Genomic DNA, 21,476 nt, shown 5'->3' on the forward strand with positions numbered 1-21,476 from the left:
TCTGGACCCCAAGCTAATCTTTCTATATGTGTGCCCTCACCATCTGCTAATATTGGAATTCATAAATGTTACCAAGTTCAAATAGAAACCAGAAGTCTTTAGATAAAACCTCATAAAAATAAATTAGGGCAATAAGTGAAAATCCCCATCCCACAACTGCTTTCACCCTAGGAACCTAATATACTGCTCTGTTATTTCACCAATTGTACTTGGCAATGGGTCAGTGTATTAATTATCTATTTCATCTAATTACGGTACAAGTTGAATCTTTATTCACAAGGAATAGAAGAGTAAGTCATGCATCATGCTGAGACTTCTCCTCTGTCATGCAACTAAAGAAACATTCTCTATTCCGAATGTTGTACATTCATCTGTACTTGGGAGGTAGTTATTTGCAGATTCCATGGTTGTTACAAATTATGAATTCAAAGCCCTGACAAATGATTTCAACCTATTGCGAACATACATGAATTTATCATCTCACCTGTAACAAGAAGTCTGTGGCATTGGTAACTAACTACCAAATAAACTATATGAATTTGACCTTTAACCTTTTGATCGTTGTAAGGAACATTTTCCATCTCCTCTATTAAATTTATATTTTAAATCTGATGACATGTTTATAAACTGAAGACTGAGCCACTTCAAAAGTTTACCCCAAAAGCTAAATTCAATTAACCCCATGACATTGACCTTTGACACCTTGATTAATTATGTTACCGATGTTTCATGTACACTTGTAAATCTTTGTCAGTGTGAAGCCTATTTATGGACACATGATATCACAGTTTTGTCTCAGAAAAGCTTAACCAACTGTGACCAATGTGATCCTGGCCTTTGACCTTTTTATCTCTAAATCCATACAAATAATTACATCACATGTTAAACTTCTATGTTAATTTTTGTTACCTACGCGCAATCAAGAAAATGTTCCATGTAAAAATGTCATCACAATATCAATGCCATATGTTTGTAAGAGGAATTTGGGAAAAAACATGAGGGAGATTTATTTTCTTTTCTGAAAATTCTTCAAAATGTAATTAACTAATAAAGGAAAGTCTTCATCAGAATCATGAAAAATTCCAGTTATTCTCCCTTTCTGGACATATGTTCAAATCGGAGTAGGCAAGACTCTTGATCAGCAATACCTAGGATCGAAAATAAATAGTAAGAGGGGTTGATAATGACGATTATCACTATCTTGGTGGTAATAATGACAGTGATGATAAACAATAGTACATGCAAACATAAATCTGTCTGTTTTTAACTGTATAAGGACAGTACAAATTCAAAGAGAAGTCAGAGCTATTAATAAAGGGCACATCACAAAGGGCATAGCTCATTACAATGTACTGTACTCTGCAGGCCCTTATAAAGAACCCAAAGTTTGACTCCTATAAATGATGAAGTGGAATACTTAAAATTTCAACTTCTCTATGCAAGTTCATCAACAAGGGCAATAACTCAGTCCAATAAAAGAATGGTAAAGACAAATGCTATAAATGGCACATCTAGATCTATGGAACAATTTTCACATCAAGCTGCATCAGAATATGCTGAATGATTCTTGAGCTTATTACAAGCAACATCCCATGCAGAGATATGAGGTTGACTGAAAAGGACCATAACTCTGTCAAAAATGGCACAGACAAGACAAAACCAATACATGGCCCATCTGGGTCCCTGAGACAATATTCATACCATATTGCACCAGATTCTGCCAAATGGTTCCTGTGCTAGTTTACAAGCTACATGCCATGCAAAGATTTCAAGTAAAAGGTCAAGGGCTATAACTCTATCCAAATTGGAGCTGACAAGACAAAGTATAAAAAAAAGACACATCCAGGTCTATGAGATAATGTTCAAAACAAATTAATATCAGACTATAATGAACTGTTCTTTAGCTGTGCTGGTTTCAAGAAGCATCTCAAGTGGTCTGGATGGGTGATGTCAAGGGGAATAACTCTATCTAAAACAAAGAGAACATCTAATTCTATGAAGCAATCTACACACCAAATGACATCAGAAAATCCTGAATGGCTCATGAGCTATGCTGGTTACAAGAATCTGCCATAATGGCAGTTGTAACTGATTGAAAAAGGGCCATAACTCCATCAAATATCAGACCTATCAAAACAAAGCCTTCAAAAGGCACATCTATGTTGAAGAGTTAATTAACCAACCAACCAGTTATTCATTTAGGCTGCAGTGCTTTCATGCTGACAAGAAGTATAAATGGATGTAAGATAGTTGAGATACAGGCAGAGGGACAGAAAATGATATTATTTATAAGGCTTCCTCATATCACTATGGTGCTAAAATAACCAACAACACCTTCACTTTCAACACAAATAAAAATCAATATACAAGTTTTCCAACGATCAGAACATTAAGGTCAAAGGCAAAGTTAATTTCATTGGCAAACATTTGGTGCAGAATCAAGTTATCATGAGTGTTTTCGCAGAGGTAGCAAAACAAAATTAGTTCCATATAAACAGCCTCTATCTTGTGTTCATATGCTTATCATTGTAACCACTGCTTCTGACCTTTATAAACTTCAGCAAATAACTGTAATGCTGTTGACACTGCCACCATTGCTGGTGCTGTGAATGTGACTACCATATCTCACCATGCTTATGCAGGCAAAACAAAAAGAGACTGGAGATTTATAAACATAAATTCAATGCAAATACAACACAACACTCTATAGCATGATAATGTAAACATGCCATACTTACTTGCTTATAAGATATGCCCAACTGCAAACTGTAGAGACTCAGATCTGCTGATACATAATGTGACAACAGTTCTGGGTCTCTGCATTTTGTTAGGAGTAATCAGTAGAACAAACAACATAGAGCCGGATCTGTAGGAGCATTATTTTATGGCAGATCAGGATCTTTTTTGTTAGCAGTTTAAGACTTATAAATGAGTACTGAGTACAAAAGATTCCTCTTCCATCATCTGGACCATCCCCATCTCCCTTCTAGCCATTATGCCAGGCCCACAGGTGCATGGGCATTAATTTTCTTGTACCCTGTTGCTATCACAGATAAGTATACATAGATAATTAGCCAATCATTTTATGAATGAGAGGTCAAAATAAATATGATTAAAAATATTTGTACCACCCACACATCAACTGATGCAAACAGGTTTTGGCATATCTATGTATAAATTTAGAAATTTTGATCTGTTTTTGACTGCTTTTATTAGTCATTTTTCTTTGTGATTCCGTACCACTAAAAATTATACTTAAATAATCTTGCACTCTTACCGTGAAAGGGAAACTTGCACTCTACAAGTTGGTGTATAAATTAGTTAAGATAATGTACAATTAGCTGTCATACATATGCTATGCATACAAGTTTACAATTTTGCAATTGTTTACTAATCTTCTTCTGTAACATTGATACACAAATCAACACATAAGTTCCATAAAAAACCATCTCTTTCTAAGCCTATAACATACATGTACACTATAATGCATAATGCATTGTATACAAATTTAACACGAGGCCACATCGGTTATGAGATTACTCAAATGGCTGACATCTGACTAAAAGTCAAGATCAAGCGCTTTTGACCATGAAGTTGGGGTAATTTTGAAGCTTTATGAATAAATACTGTTGACTGTAAATTTTATGAAAAATACTGCCTGAATTTGTATTATTGTATCTACACGCATATTTAAGATACGGTATTTTCAATGCTTTTCTCTTGTTAGAAATGGTGTCCATATTTGATGGTGGACTATTTGTATAAATTTGAAAACTCTTCAAGTTAGTATGCTGTTTAGCACATCGGGTAAAATTTCATTACTAGTTTTCGAGAAGATGATCAAAGGGTTTTCTATTTTTAGTAATTACAATAATACACTAAGTACATTATGGCTTTAATGTCGGAATGTCCCAGAATGGTCAAGAAGTTTTAGACAAGTTGTAAATAACAATTGTGGAATGGATGATGGATAAAAGGATCATACCATAAGTTCATAGCATTTCATTGGGTGAGCTAAAACAAAACTGACATAAAACATTAATGACAATTCTACTGCTGGTTTTGTTAACAGAAAGTGTTATGGTTGTGCTCGCATGTAAGTCGACTGCAAACTGCACAGACCCAGATCTGCCATCACATAATGCATGCACAGATTGTGTCAATTCAGTTTGAAGGGAACACTCAGAAGAACAAACAACTAAAACCCTGATCTTCTGGCACATTATATGATGCCAAACCAGGGTCCATGTTGATTGTTGTTGTTGTTGTTGTAGGGTTTAACGCCATTTTTCAGCACACGATAGGCTATACATGGTGGCCAGTATTAATGGTGGAGGAAGAACCCGGGAAAACCCCGGAAAGAACCACCGACCCTCAAGAAGCTACTGGCAAGCTTTCTCACATATCCACATTGGCCAAATCTGAGACTCGAACCTACGCAGAGATGAGATGACAGTGATCCGTAACAGAGAGCGCTTTAGACCACTCGGCCACTCAGGGCCCCCATGTTGATTGTAGTTAGACTCAACTTATATGTGAGTATATCTGGTATCCAAGTCAAAGTAACTGTTACTGCTCATGAAACAAAAGCTGTTACTACCCACCCACTTACTAGTGTCTGGCTATAAACATATTCTGCTTCAAAACACAAGGTTAATACAGATTATGATATCTAATCTGTGCATTGTGATGTATCCCATACTCCATGCCCACCCACCCCAACTTATCCCCCAACCTCAACGTAAACTGAACTGAATTTTCATTTTTTTAAAAAGCAATCTTAAATGTTTTTTAAGTTAGTGTCAGTTGCTAAAACAGTCAAGACAAAAATTCCACCGACTTCTACTGTACCCCTAGTCCTATTATTGTACACCCCCGTCTCATTACTGTATGCATCAGTCCCATTATTGTACAACCCAGTCTCATTATTGTACACCCAAGATCCATTATTATACAATCCAGGCTTGTTGTTGTACACCCTGGTGACATTATTGTACACCCCTGTCTCTATATTGTACAACCTAGTCCCATTATTGTACACCCTGTCTCATTATTGTACAACCTAGCCCCATTATTGTACACCCTAGTCCCATTATTGTACACCCCTGTCTTATTATTGCACAACCTAGCCCCATTATTGTACAACCAATATCATTACTGTACAACCCAGTCCTATTATTGTACAACCAATATCATTACTGTACAACCCAGTCCTATTATTGTACACCCCAATGTTTTTATTGTGCAACTCAGTCCCATTATTGTACACATCAGTCTCATTATTATACACCCTGCTGTCATTATTGTACACCTCAGTCTCATTATTTAACATAACCTCTCATTAATATACATCCAAATCCGATTATTGGACAACCCAGTCTCATTATTGTACACCCCAATGTTTTTATTGTGCAACTCAGTCCCATTATTGTACACATCAGTCTCATTATTATACACCCTGCTGTCATTATTGTACACCTCAGTCTCATTATTTAACATAACCTCTCATTAATATACATCCAAATCCGATTATTGGACAACCCAGTCTCATTATTGTACACCCCAATGTTTTTATTGTGCAACTCAGCCCCATTATTGTACACATCAGTCTCATTATTATACACCCTGCTGTCATTATTGTACACCTCAGTCTCATTATTTAACATAACCTCTCATTAATATACATCCAAATCCGATTATTGGACAACCCAGTCTCATTATTGTACACCCCAATGTTTTTATTGTGCAACTAAGCCCCATTATTGTACACATCAGTCTCATTATTATACACCCTGCTGTCATTATTGTACACCTCAGTCTCATTATTTAACATAACCTCTCATTAATATACATCCAAATCCGATTATTGGACAACCCAGTCTCATTATTGTACACCCTAGACACATTATCATAAAATCCAGTCCTATTATTGTACACTCCAATCTCATTATTGTACACCATAGACCCAAAATTATACAATCCAGTCTTATTATTGTACACCCCTGTGCCATTATTCTGACACAGGTATGTCCTACAAAATTCAATGTTAAACTTCTGAGAATTGGACCTTCACCAATCCAGAATTCATCACAAACCAGATATGTTGGTATGGAACAAATTATTTTCTTGTAAACACTTTTTGTGAAAACATCTCTACAAATCAAAACCTCTGTATTCTGAAGACATTATCAGAATCATTCTTGCAAATATATCATATACAATTCTGAAAACCAGATGCGTTTACCCTGCTACCTGTAAATTTAAAATGTCATATGCAGTGTCAGACTGATAATCCAATCAGTGACAAGTAATACACTATGTGTCATTCTAATTTGGGTGGAACATTTAAGTATTTGCACAATGATCTGTAAAGTGAAACCATTTAATACAGGTCCAAAAAAATTATCTCGAAGACCACTGTTTGTTATGAACTGATACTTTCACAGTTGGTGTGTTAAACAGGCAATTACAAATATGCTTTTAAATTCAATTTTTTTTATCTTATGGACATCAAACGATGCTATTCAAAGGCAATCATGATTATTAAAAATTATTCAAAACCTTTTTTTCACCCCAACATTCCTACATATATGTATAGTACAAAAGTAAAGAAAGCTGCAATCAGGTCATCAATCTGATTAAAATCAGATCTAACTGTCCTATGTGAAGATTTAACAGTGATCACTTAAAGGTCATGTTCTGATGACCTATGCTATTACTATAGTTGTTAATTTTATGAGCCAATTAGATGAAGTTGTATATATTTGCATTTTTGAGACTGAAAAGTATGATTGATTAGCACTGATGTGTGCTGATAGATTTAATTCACTTTCAGGTTTTTTAAAGCTACAAATTCCATTGGCTAATTCAAAGATCACTAGAACATGAACTCTAAGCGGTCACTGTAAGATCTTCACGTTGGACAGTGGAGATCTGATATTAATCAGATTGATCAGGTCATTTAATAAGTTCATATCCTCGTCTTTATTTGCATATTCACTGAAATCATATTTAAAAAATCAACCAAGCAGCTTGTGTTGAATGTCACATTGATAAGGCAGTGGGAAGCAGTTCACAATGATTGCAAATGGTCACAATGATAAGGCAGTGGGAAGCAGTTCCTAAACCTTCCCAAGAAGAACTTGGGATAGCTTTCAATGTCAGAAAATCTACAGTCATGAACATTCTAAAATAAGCATCTGAATACATCGCAGAGAATGAGAACAATAAATGTGGTACCAAATTTAGAGTCAGAACATCGTGGAAATTTGAAAAACTAAATGAACGTGTTTATGTTTTTTTGGCAAGCACAATCCACGTATCCAGAAGATGGACATGGCACAGCCCAAGCAAAGACCATCACAGTCAGACTGACTACATCATGGTGAAGAGTCGTGTACAGACAAGTGTAAACATCACCAAGACTAGAAGCTTTCCATGAGTGGACATAGGAAGTGACCATGATCTGGTAATGATGACCTTCAGGCTACACCTAAAGAAGGTAAAGAAAGACAACCACACAGAAATAAAATTTGACCTCAAGAAATTGAAGGATCCCGAAGTAGCAAAAGTCTTCCAGGCAATGATTGGTGGGAAATTTGCACTGCTCACCACTGACTGTTTGTTTTAGTAAACACATAAGGCTGTCCTGGTCTCTGACCTTGATTCAAAATTAGTAGCAGCCATGTAAATAAGTTCTATTTTAATTTTAAAATGATTTATTGTTGTCAAGGTCATGATGGGACTATGTGATTTAAGATTTTATTTCTTAGAATAAAATGATTGGTTTTTGTCAGGGTCATGTTAGGCGTACATGATACAAACACGATCATGTGACCCCTACCTTTCAATTTCACAACTTTGGGATTTTGAAACTGCGTTTTAGAATATGATATAACCTTTTTTTTAGAGAAATAATCTCAGTTGGGCTCTTACACTGGAAAGTGTCTGTTGCGTCATTAGGAGTTACTTCAAATTATTTGGATTCAAAAGGATTAATTTTTTTCTTCTGGAAAAATACATGTGCTCATATGAAATTCTTGAACAAAGTCAGCTCTTATAAAAGTTTATTTGGATTTCCAAAACCAGAGTGATATTTCTTGTTTCTACAAGGAACTGTAGACTTCAACACATTACAGGTTACAGCATAAGTCATCGTCTTCCATCTTGGATTCTTTGTCAGGCCTCGAACTTTAAATCATTAGAACATTTTATTATTAGGACTTATAAAAATTTATTCAAGGATTATTCTTGGATTATTTTTGGATTTGATTCTTAAAACCCTAAGTTCATAATTTTTTTCATTTTTACAGTATATTTCCAGGGAAATAAATTATATTTTTCAAAGCTTGTTGTTTTCACTCCTTCTTGTGTTACTGTTTATTTGAGCCTAAACACATAACATAAGAATACACCCTCCTCTTGTCAGTATATTTGAAAAACCAAACCCTCTGAAAACTGGATATTTCCATCAGACCTACAAGTATCTGGTTTGCATAAGTTACACTGTACAATATAACCAAAGTCTATTCCAGAACTGAAGATTTAGGTAGAAAATCTCCACCTTACCCCCAATTTGTAATAAAAATGGAAGAATTTCTGAATATAGGAGGGACAGAATGAAGAAATAAAAGTCATCATCATCATTATCATCATTATCAATCCTCATCATCATCATTATCATTATTATCAAACCTGTAACCCAAGAGGTTGTTGGGGACACCACAGATGACTTCACAAATAAACCTCTTGATCTTTGTTCTCTACTGCCCTTTGGGAATAAAAGTAGGCTTTGAAAATATAAGGCAAATGTTTTGTACATCCAGCTCTTTTTTCAGGGTGATTTATTTCAGAAAAAATAGCGAATTTCATAACCATGCATCCAATAATAGACTTTGCATAGCCAAACATTGAAGAATAGGCCTTGCATAACCATGAATATAAGACTAGACCTTGCAAAACCATGAACATAAGATTAGACCCTGCATAACCATGAATATAAGACTAGACCTTGCATAACCATGAATATAAGACTAGAACCTGCATAACCATGAATATAAGACTAGACCTTGCATAACCATGAATATAAGATTAGACCCTGCATAACCATGAATATAAGACTAGACCTTGCATAACCATGAATATAAGACTAGACCTTGCATAACCATGAATATAAGACTAGACCTTGCATAACCATGAATATAAGACTAGACCCTGCATAACCATGAACATAAGACTAGACCTTGCATAACCATGAATATAAGACTAGACCTTGCATAACCATGAATATAAGATTAGACCCTGCATAACCATGAATATAAGACTAGACCTTGCATAACCATGAATATAAGACTAGACCTTGCATAACCATGAATATAAGACTAGACCTTGCATAACCATGAATATAAGACTAGACCTTGCATAACCATGAATATAAGACTAGACCTTGCATAACCATGAATATAAGACTAGACCCTGCATAACCATGAACATAAGACTAGACCTTGCATAACCATGAATATAAGACTAGACCTTGCATAACCATGAATATAAGATTAGACCCTGCATAACCATGAATATAAGACTAGACCTTGCATAACCATGAATATAAGACTAGACCTTGCATAACCATGAATATAAGACTAGACCTTGCATAACCATGAATATAAGACTAGACCTTGCATAACCATGAATATAAGACTAGACCTTGCATAACCATGAATATAAGACTAGACCTTGCATAACCATGAATATAAGACTAAACCTTGCATAACCATCAATATAAGACTAGACCTTGCATAACCATGAATATACGACTAGACCCTGCATAACCATGAATATAAGATTAGACCCTGCATAACCATGAATATAAGACTAGACCTTGCATAACCATGAATATACAAATAGACCTTGCATAACCATGAATATACAAATAGACCCTGCATCTAAGAATAGATTCTGCAATATTGTCACATACATGGAAAAGAGTTAGAATGACCTTTAAGAACTTATTCTCAACATGGAATTGTGTCAGACAATTAGTATTATAATAACAAGATTATTTATTTAAAATTCTTTTCATGATTTTAGGCAATACGCAGCACATAAAGGAATTTCAATTTTCTTCAGTATTTTATGGTCTTTAACATATCTCTCAATGTCCTAAAAAAAAGTTCTAAATAAAATATAATTTGCAAATAAATTCATCTTCAGTATGGATTTTAAATACCATTTTAAGATCATCAGTTGGATCCTAATTAGGGCTTGATATTCTAGCACTTAATTTTTAATTTACAGTGAACTCGTTATGTCTAGATATTACTATACATTCCAGGTATTATTGGTACACCAGTTTACCATGGTATTTTTTAAGGTGATACATACTATGGTTGTTGTTGTTGTGGGGTTTAACGCCATTTTTCAGCACGATAGGCTATACATGGCGGCCAGTATTAATGGTGGAGGAAGAACCCGGAAAACCCCGGAAAGAACCACTGACCCACGAGAAGCTACTGGCAAGCTTTCTCACATGCCCACATTGGCTGAATCTTAGACTCGAACCGCCGCAGACAGAGGTGAGATGGCAGTGATCCGTAACGAAGAGCGCTTTAGACCACTCGGCCACTCGGGGCCCCCATACTATGGTACTTTTTCACTGTACTGGTACTTTGGTAGTTTCTGTCATTAAGGAATTACGGAAATTCCTGAGGAACCTTTTTACAACTTAAATGATACTAATAGCATGTTTTATTATTTGTGACAAAATAATTTTAAAACATCTTTTTAACAAAATGGTTGCACATATCACAAATGAATGGCAAATATTACAAATATAATTATATTATAATCCTTTGATCACGTTTGAAACATGTCAGGTATGCCAAAGCAATGGCAAATGTAATATTCTGAAATATTTTCAAGCCAAATTAAACCCCGAGCCCCCCAAAATTTAATGTTTTAGTTATTTACTATTGTATGTGAATATATCTAATATGTATTCTCTGTAAGACTGCGAATCATCCTACAATTTTCAGGATAGCACTTGTTTTTTGTCTGAACCTAACATAACTTCTCAAGTCCACTAAATATTTCCTCATTTGTTCAGCAAGTGTCTTTTAAATTTACTGGCTCTCTATGGTAAATATCTTGTCAGGGTGTTGGCATCCCACTCAAAGTTTCCCTGCCAATTATATCAACAGAGTAACTTGTAAAGTATAGGTGTCAGTATCAACACTTCCTATTTGTATCAATAATCTCTAATGTCAACACAATGTCTTTCACAGCATCACCCAGGTTTTAGAACACAATTTATACAACAATTAACATATATATAGCAAATTCATTTAATTGTTTCCAGGGAGGGGGGCCTGATTTTCTTTTGATCTTAAATAACTTCTTTTCTCATATGATGGATGGAAAAACAGGACTAATATGTATGTACAGATGAACAGATGGATAGAAAAACAGGACAAATATGTGTGTACAGATGTACAGATGGATAGAAAAAAGGACTAATACCTGTGTAATTATAGATGTACAGATGGACAGAAAACAGGACTAATACCGGTGTATTTAGAGATGTATAGATGGATGGAAAAACAGAACTAATACCTGTGTAATTACAGATGTATAGATGGATGAAAAAACAGGTCTAATACAAATGTATGTACAGATTTATATACAGATGGAAAAACAGGGCTAATATACACATACAGATGAATAGATGAATTGAAAGGCAGGACTAACTCCTACTGGCATGTATGTACAGATGTATAGATGGATGGAAAAACAAGACTACCAGTAATACCTATGTATATACATACAGATGACCAGATGGATAGAAAAGAGGATTAATAATATGTATGTATGTATGTATGTATGTATGTATGTATGTATGTATGTATGTATGTATGTAGAGATGAAAAGAGGACCAAATCAAGATGCTTCAGCTGCAAGCTAATGGGACATACAAATTTCCACCTGTATACAAGGTTATCACACAATTTTTGGCACCTGCAAATTTAATGCTTGAAAAATCAGATATGGCATTTATCTATCACACAAATCAAGTGTAAAACAATTTCAAACACATGTGCAAAACAGAAACCTGATTACCTACAAAATTAATTATTAAGGCACCATTTTAATTTCTTAGCTACTGATGGAAAAAGCATCTGATTGACTGATTTAATGAATATTCCTACATGTTGTCTGCTTGTGTGGCCCATGAGTTTCAAATGCCATGGTCTATATTTTAGTGTGGAATTTATGACAATTTCCTATGACATAAAATATACAAGCAAGTACAATTTAATTAAAGTTTAATTAGTTGTTTGTTTCTGAAGCAAAACTGTCAGATGTGCCCTGTTGAGAAATGTTTGGAGGCAGTAAAATAAAGATTTGTCTGATATCTGGAGTGGTCAGATGCTAAGTTAAGGCATTTGCTAATACTTCTTCACTGTCAGTTCAACAGCTTACACCTCAAATGTCTGAAACAAAAATTTATTTTACCATTTTGATGGCTCATGAAAATAGTACATTTATAGTTAACATATTTGTTTAATAATGCCTTTATTCCAGTTAATGTGGTTAAAACTGAAGAAAAAAAACCCATCTCTTGAAGCCATACAATCAAAATATTATCTTTATTAATTCTTAACTTTTACAAAGCACATGCTGAGAAAATTGACTATGGCAATATAGTTTTATGTGACATACTTTGAAATAATGCCAAGAATAAAAACAATCATTATCAATAAATTTTACTTGGCATTATACAACATGCAAATGTTAGAAAAAATGAAATGTAAATGTAGCCAAGCAATGAGCTGTAAACTGCAACGTCAATGCTGAAACTGGGGTAATCTTAAATTGCACCATATAACCACACCTAACCCCACCCCACTCACCCTTTTCTACTATTTTGTATATTTGCCAAAGTTCTTACCTGTCCCATGATGGTGATGTATCCCTTTGGCTGCCATCTAGTGAATCAACAGCTGGAAATTTCCATGGAAGTGTCCAGAGGGAAATGGGATAAAACTGCCTGAAATCCAGTTTGTTCGATTTCTTCTTCCCTAGTTACAGATCTATATTTTTTTCAAAAGTAAATATCTATTGTAACTCTAAATGTAGCACAGTCACTTCAAAACTAGAGTTTCGATACCTATGAAATTTTCATTACACATCCCAAATGGCATCCGAGTGAAAATTTCTTCAGTTAATTATCTTCACATATATTGTATTGAAGGTGTGTTAAAATGGTGGGTGTGTTTGCGACGGAGATGTGGCTATGACTTCCTGACTTCAAATGTGGGCTAGTCTCACTACTGAAACTTTTATTTTAATCTGACACTTGGCTTCAACGATGAATTCATCTTGCTAATGATCATCTGGTAAATAGACTCATTGTCAATTGTCTTTTATACAAGGATAATAGATTGTTGTCAAAACTTTTAATTCACCAAGTCCTTAGACCCACTTTCATTGTCTCGCCACTCGTCAAATCATGTCAACCCCTATCACTGGCCTTGGTATAGCAATATCAAACAAATTATTTTCGAAATAAAGGGTGAAAAATTAAAGTTCATGAGCCTGCACTTACAAGGATTGTTCCCCCCACTTGTGTAAATTTACATTTTGAATTTCGTAGCTATTTAATGGGTTAAAATACTTGAGCACACTGTTTGCACAATACAGCACCCATCCGTATTTCTTTACACTGTAATGTTCTTTTATATCAAATAACAAAGGGAGAAACCAATTTCATACCTTGTGAAGGACCCATTAAAATCATGACAATAAATTATGGCAGACAATACCATAGAACTATAGGACTGGCTCCGAAATTTGTTCCTTTTTTTAACCACTCATTATTTCAACAAGGCTGAAGTCAAATTTCATGAAATAGATCCATTCATTTGTGAAGCCATTAACAAGGTCGTTGATTTCATAGCAGAAGATAATAAGCCAATTTTTTTATTCTTGAAATGACACAGTGATAATACTTAATGCAGGTGTTGTAGTATGGGACAGGTAACATTAATAAGCACAATAAAAAGGTTGTTAGAGTCCTAATGGTCGCTATGGTATGAAAATTTAACCTAACATCAGTCAAACTCGACATTTTTCAATCAGCCAAGAAAATATATTCATTTTAGCTGTTAAAATACCTATAAACTAAGTTCAATACCTATGTCACTAAATAGCTCTAATAGTAAATAATGCTGTTTTGTTTATCTTCATGCCACATGTACCAAATAGGAGGTAACCATAGTTTAGATATATCCAATTAATTAAGCAAAACAACAAAAGTACCACACATGAGGCATCCATCTTGTGACTTATTCCCTACTAATGAGTTTGACTTTTGACCTTTGACCAAGGGATTTGATCACTGTATCATAATGTGTCAATCTGATTAAAGAGTCATCAATATATCTGCAGGGATTACAAAGTGAGAGCCTGGATAATGAAATTTGCCATGACCTTGAAGGCAGGAGGCATGGCAATCATATGCACCATGCCATCTAGACATAATTTACTGGTTCAAGTTTCATTAAATTATTTTCAATCGTTCAAAAGTTATTTGCCAGTCAAGAATACAACTCACAATTATACTTTTATCTTGCATGGTCTTGACCTTGAGGGCATAGCAATGGCATGAGACACATAGTCTGGTCATGATATATACATGAGTTCCATTGTAATATCTTCAGTGGTTCAAAAGTCATACTCTGAGCAAGAATACGAGTCACAATTAAATTTCCCCTCACTCTGACCTTGACCCTAAGTTTGTGGAATGACTGTGGTACATAAAACACTATTTATTCATGATACAATCAGCCCAAGTGTTATTCAAAGGTCTTCAGTTGTTACAAAGTTATAATTCATACAAAGATTTAAGACCCAGTATTATGTGTCCTTGCCATGACCTTGATCTTGAGGCATAGGGCTTATCTATGGTATGTGACACACTGTCTAGTCATGATATATACTTGTGTAAATTTTGATTAAAATATATTCTATGGTTTAAAAATCACACACAGGATAAAGGATACAAATCACAAAATTACAGTTTCCCTTGCCATGACCTTGACCTTAAGAGGACATGACAATGGTACTTGATACACCTCCTAATTATAATATATCATAAGGCAAAGTTTCAGGAAAATCTCTTTAACTGTTACAAAGTGATGCTAAAAGATGAATGGACAATGCCCTAACATAATGTGCACAACTTAAAATGGGCATATTACATGATGCACCCAACTTAAAATGGACATATAACATAATGTGCCCAACTTAAAATGGGCATATAACATAATGTGCCCAATCTTACAATGGGAATAGAACATAATGCACCCAACTTAAAATAGGCATATAACAATGCACACAACTTGAAATGGGCATATACAAATTTAACCCAAAATCAACGAAGTAAGATTTTAACAAAATGAAGAAAACAAAACAATCTTTAAATGTAAATCACTGCCTCAGAAAAGGATGAAGATTTTTGTACTTTTGTTTTGTTTCTCATAATTAAAATGCCTTCTTCAACATATGGTGTAGCATTCACAAACAAGTATCAGTTTCTAACAGCTGTGTTATTTCAGTAAATTATGAAACTTAAAAATGTTCTTTTAACATTCAATCACCTTATTTTATGGTATACCTTGTTTGGTGAGACAAGTCTCCAAAGTCTGTCATGTTGACATGAAGCATTAGAAATGGGGATATTTTTGGCAAACAATGACTATCCTGGTAGACATTACCAGAACAAACCCATTGTTTGTTGATGTCATCCCATTCCTAAGTAAACAGAGATCAAGTGCCTTGTTTCATTTATACATGACATTGCAGAAATACAAAACCCAACGTCAGAAATGTGGGTGTTCCCACTTGATGGAAACAATGGCCCTTGAGATTTTACAATTGTACTTTAAACTTTTGCTTATCTCCATTTCTTTTCTTTACAAGCACTTTTTTCTCTCATTCAAACTCTATGGCTGATTATATTGATGTACACCTCAGCCACACCTAGTCACTTGATAATAGAGATGTATCACATCATCTGAATCATATTCTGTTTATCCATTTGGATAAGCTTGACTGCTTAAACAATAATTACATTTGGAAAGGTGGAAAATACATGAAGAAGGATGCAATATTAAATCTACTGCACACTTAGCTGCAAAGAGACTGGCTGAATGTGAACAGCAAATCAATACATGAAAGACCATTTTGAACTTTGCACTGAGACACACTATGTTGGTCTGGGCATGGCACAAACTATTTCATACTTTGCACAGAGACACACTACCTTCATCTGGGCAGAATATAAACCTTCAGTGCCTTGCAGAAAGACACACTACATTGGTCTGGGCAGGATACAAACCTTCAATGTCTTGCAGAAAGACACACTTTGTTGGTCTGGGCAGGATACAAACCTTCAGTGCTTTACACAGAGACACACTTTGTTGGTCTGGGCAGGATATAAACCTTCAGATCTTTGCAGAGAGACACACTTTGTTGGTCTGGGCAAGATACAAACCTTCAGTGCTCTGCATAGAGACACACTATATTGGTCTGGGCAGGACACAAACCTTCAGTGCTTTGCACAGACACACTTTGTTGGTCTGGGCAGGATACAAACCTTCAGTGCCTTGCAGAGACACACTATATTGGTCTGGGCAGGACACAAACCTTCAGTGCCTTGCACACAGACACACTACAATGGTATGGGCAGGATACAAGCCTTCAGTGCTTTGCACAGAGACACACTACAATGGTATGGGCAGGATACAAACCTTCAGTGCTTTGCACAGAGACACGCCATGTTGGTTTGGGCAAGATACAAACCATTATGTGCTTAGCACAGACACACACTACATTTGTCTGGGCAGGATACAAACCTGCAATCCAGCAAAAATTGTTTCATATCATAAATTCATCAATGAATTCTTTTATTTCCTCTGGAAATAGTGTATCATGATACAAAGTCAAAATAGAAATCCAGGACATCAGTAGAATAAATATAACAAAATTATACAAACTGGCTGAAAAAAGAATATTTTCTTGTCATCTTTCTGACTCTTTGAATGAAGTAAACAGCATGCCACTTAAACCATATATAAGAAATGCTGGTTTCTTTGAATGAAGTTAACGACAAGCCACTCAAACCAGATATAAAAACTGCCCGTCTCTTTGAATGAAGTAAACAAGCCACTTAAAAACCATGTATAAAAACTGCATCTCTTCATAAAGTATCTACATGCATTTTATCTACATAACTATCTTTTTAAATTCCACTTCACAATGAATTTTAGTCTATCACAAGATAGTGGCAGTTAATGATCCAATTTATTTCTGTTTTCTTCAAATAATATCATATGTGTTTTGATGCATTCTAGTAACAAGCTGTTTCTGTTGGATTGTTGTTTGCCTTTTGTTTGCTTATCCACTACATCTGTTACTTTGATACTCTCCTAAAAGTTTTTTTATAATAATTTTTGTGTCTTAACAATGTTCAGTGAACCTATAAAAGAAAGGCTGAAAGAAGCAAACAAATTTACATTTTGATTTGTTCCAGTAATTCAGCCTTCCATTCAAAAGATTTCTGTAATAAATAATACTTTGCAAACATGGACTCAATTGTATATTTTGGTCTTTGAATGTATGCAATAGACAATACTTTGCAAACATGGACTCAAATGTATATTTTAGTCTTTGAATGTATGCAATAGACAATACTTTGCTAACATGGACTCAATTGTATATTTTAGTCTTTACATGTATGCAATAGACAATACTTTGCAAACATGGACTCAAATGTAGAGTTTAGTCTTTGAATGTATGCAATAGACAATACTTTGCAAACATGGACTCAGCTGTATATTTTAAGCTTTTTATGTATATTATCTTGATGCACATCTTATCAAAAACATTTATCACAATGCATGCTGAAAACCAACATGGTGGCAATACCCAGCTCTACAACCCAGTAAATTTGAGCCTAACTTGCTAACTGTAACTGACCCATCGGGACTTCACAATACATACAGACTAAACAAAATCTACTTTTGATATAAACTATGAGCACACGTTACATAGGAGCAAGCTCAGCATCCAGAGAAGTATTTATTTTGTACCATTACAGTCTTGGTTTTGATTCCCAATTCTCACCATGTGAATCAAAGTATATACCCTTCCATCCAAGTTGATGTTTTCTTCAGGTTCTCCAATTTGCTGCACATCAAGGGCCACATCATGCAGACACCTGATCCTTCTGTCATACATTTTACTGAACTCCAGAGTATTCTAGCCACTGAAAAAGCTGCTTTCTTGTTGTTTTGAGTATGATCTTCCAGTAGGAAGTAACATTTATCACACAAAATGTTTGGTAGTTTTAAGATTAATCCTCGATAAAGCTTTTGACAGAACTGTTGTACAGTATAAGCAATATAAAAAAGCTTTGAATGTCCACTTAGACTTACCGTAATCTTCAATGTTGTTGATCAAGATGAGTTGCTCCTTATCCATGCAAAGGAAGTTTAATTAAAACTGTATTTGAAATATGGCAACTAACTGTAAAGCTTTATTTCTTTCTAGCTTCCTAGTGGCTTATGGTGGAAAATTAGACAAGCTATTATTATTGTTATGATGAATTTCAATCCATTAAGGTGGAGTATTTTAAATCTGAATAACTTCCATCAAGTTTATTTTATGCACTATTATTCCTTTATATAGAATACAAAGCTGCAGGAGGACACAAAGCAAAGTGTACTATTGCATTTTCATAGCTCATCTTGCACAATGTAAGGTTTAAACTCCATTACCCATCAAGCGTCTATCTCCAATCATCTGTGAAAAACAAAACCTAGTCCTCAGCTAAAAATGAAAAAAATTGGTACATTCCAAAACCACATCAGAATAATGGAACAAGAGTCCTGTGAACAGCAGTTTATTCTCCTGTCCTATGTTTAATACTCCTTCATGTAGATAACTAAATTTATTTACACATAATCACTCTTCTTCTTTATGAATCCATGATCCTGACATTTAACTTTGTGGGCAAAGATCCAAAAAGTTCATTCCTTATCCCAGGTGTAAGCCATCCACAAAATGTGGTCAATATCTATGATGTATCTCAGGCAATAAAAAAAATCCATTATGGGATTTAGGAAATATAAGCAAATAAAAAAACTTTAACAAAAACCTTAAAACCAATTTACTATGATTGTGACCTTGACACCAAGGTAAGAGGGACAAGTGAGCATGTCATATAATGAACTGTCTTAACTTTATAATGATTCATGCCTTTTATGATGTAAATATATTATTAGGTTTAGAACATATATGCAAACAGAACCTTTAGCCAAAATGTTAACAAAAAAGATACTGATGCTTCAGCCACCTTCTGAAAAATGACTGCTCACTTCCAACTAATGTGACTTGACAGAAAAATGACTGCTCACTTCCAACTAATGTGACTTGACAGAAAAATGACTGCTCACTTCCAACTAATGTGACTTGACAGAAAAATGACTACTCACTTCTAACTAAAGTGGGTTTGACAGAAAAATGACTGCTCACTTCAAACCAAAGTGGGGTTGACAGAAAAATGACTGCTTGCTTCCAACCAAAGTGGACTTAACAGAAAAATGACTGCTCACTTTGAATCAAAGTGGGCTTGACATAAGACTGACTACTTCCTACTAAAGTTGGATAGAGAGAAAAGTGACTGCTCACATTCTACATAAGTGAGATTGACAGAAAAGTAACTGCTCACTTCCAACTAAAGTGGGATTGACAGAAAACTGACTGCTTCCTACTAAAGTGGGATAGATAGAAAAGTGATGCTCACTTCCTACTAAAGTGGGATTGACAGAAAACTGACTGCTCACTTCCTACTAAAGTGGGACTGACAGAAAACTGACTGCTTCCTACTAAAGTGGGATAGATAGAAAAGTGATGCTCACTTCCTACTAAAGTGGGATTGACAGAAAAATGCATGAAATCATTACTCTGTTGAAATGCACATCGTGATGGACATAATATGCATAGTTTCAAGATGATCCACCAAAAACTGAATCTAGCTGCATTCACTAGATTCTATTCAACACTACATCCAGCTCCAAGTCAAAGAAGGGCAATAACTCAAACAAATATTACAGGATCACTGATTTGTCGATGAGCACATTTTCAGATGATGATCATAACATTTTACAAATTTTCAAGGTGATTCACCAAAATCTGTGAGACAAGTTGCTCTTTAAGATTCTGTTATACACTAAAGCTGTCTGAAGGTAAGAAAGGGCTACAATTCTAATAAAAATCAAAGGAGCACAGTGATTTGTTGACATACACATCTAATGATGACTACACAATGTACCAAGATTCACAGTGATCCATCAATCACTTGGAAACTAGCTGCATTCACAAGTATGTGTTATACACTGCATTCAGTTGCAAGTCAAAAAGGGCACTAACTCTTTCAAACATTGCAGAAGCAAAGTGATTTTGTCAATGTTTGCATCTACATGTGATACTATTAGTACTGGTATTTGTCAAGTTACATGGCAATCCATCAAAAACTGCTGGCCTAGTTGCATTCACCAGATTGTCTGTCAGATGAAGGTTGAATAGATGAATGGACATACACCAGGATGGGGGGTGGGGGTTATACAAAACTGAATTAAACTGACATAACATGATCCGCCATCAACAAAAACCTTGCCCATGCAAAGTCTGCTCCATGCTTTTAAGTCTTCATTGTTTCACTCTTTATATTGCCATCCTCAATGATCATGTTATTTTCCTTCAAAATAATGACCAACAGTCGTTGTGCCCTACTTAGCTCATATGCATGGACCTAATGGCTTAATATGGTTGCAAATGGGAACAGTAGACATTGTGAACAAAAAGTTTCCGAAAAGTAAAAGTGTCCCTTGATACAAGGCTGCTTAGAGGAGCCATACAAGTGAGCATATAATAACCCATATAAGGATCTAGGGGTATGTTATAAATCAAGGTTAGTGGTATTACCAGTGTGTGGATTTACCTTGGGATTTGTTTCCAGTGGTACATAACATGTTACTTTTACACTGTACCAAGTAATCTTGTTACGAATTTATGGATATTACAGGCATATTTTTAACTTTCATGACAAAATGTGTCCAGCAAATTTTATTTTGATAAAAGTATTTGTATTTGTCACAACTTATTTTCAAATATTATGAATAAAATTATTTTTATCAACATTTAATCACAGGTTTCACATGTGTCTCATGTACCAAAATGGTTGCTGAAAGAGATTTTGTGAAAGAGATTTGGGCCAAATTAAACTCTACACAAATTTCAGATTAAAAATGAATAAAAAAATCTTTATTTAAAGCTATTTACTAGCATACATCTAAATACAGAGGACTGAAAATGATCCAAAGATTGTTTTCTAAGTTTTACTTAATTTGTCTAGT

General features: G+C 34.8%; 1 protein-coding gene across 3 annotated transcripts in view; it reads right to left on the reverse strand.

Moving 5' to 3' along the window:
• The window catches only part of LOC149785081 (uncharacterized), a 303,926-nt gene that overhangs the window by 169,117 nt on the left and 113,333 nt on the right, over nt 1-21,476 (reverse strand). The window contains exon 1 of one of the 3 annotated variants that reach the window (XM_089978819.1): nt 18,495-18,571. The exons of 1 other annotated variant lie outside the window; for it this stretch is intronic. The gene's annotated coding sequence lies outside the window, so the exon portion shown is untranslated. Of the gene's footprint in view, nt 1-12,946; nt 13,126-18,494; nt 18,572-21,476 lie in introns of those variants that run through there. One more of the 3 variants, XM_089978817.1, reaches the window with a different exon arrangement.

Source organism: Sinohyriopsis cumingii, chromosome 13 (assembly GCF_028554795.1).
Source record: "Sinohyriopsis cumingii isolate HCF-2022 chromosome 13, ASM2855479v2, whole genome shotgun sequence".
NCBI classification, from domain to species: domain Eukaryota; kingdom Metazoa; phylum Mollusca; class Bivalvia; order Unionida; family Unionidae; genus Sinohyriopsis; species Sinohyriopsis cumingii.